Source organism: Acanthisitta chloris, unplaced genomic scaffold (assembly GCF_000695815.1).
Source record: "Acanthisitta chloris isolate BGI_N310 unplaced genomic scaffold, ASM69581v1 scaffold32713, whole genome shotgun sequence".
NCBI lineage: Eukaryota > Metazoa > Chordata > Aves > Passeriformes > Acanthisittidae > Acanthisitta > Acanthisitta chloris.
In genome coordinates, this window is record NW_008664783.1 from 1 (window position 1) to 306 (window position 306).

A 306-nucleotide genomic window follows, 5' to 3' on the forward strand; every position below is an offset into this window, starting at 1 on the left:
CGGCTGCTTCTGCTCTGAACAGCCCCAGGCAGTGATAACACAATGAGAACAAGTCTGGCAGCAGTTTGTGAGCCCCAGGAAGCTGCAGCCACCACCTAACAGTGTGTGCTGGGCTGTAACCCCCACCCCAGTCACATCCTGGCCTAAATATTATTTTCCCCTGAAATCTTTTGGGGAAGTTCTCGTGGAAAGCCCCAGCACTGCACACAGGATCCTGTGGGCTGCAGGAGATCCCTCCAGCCACTCTCACTTCCCTCCAGCTCTGCATACTCTCATCCCCTTTCTGCCCCACATCCCAAGAGCTTT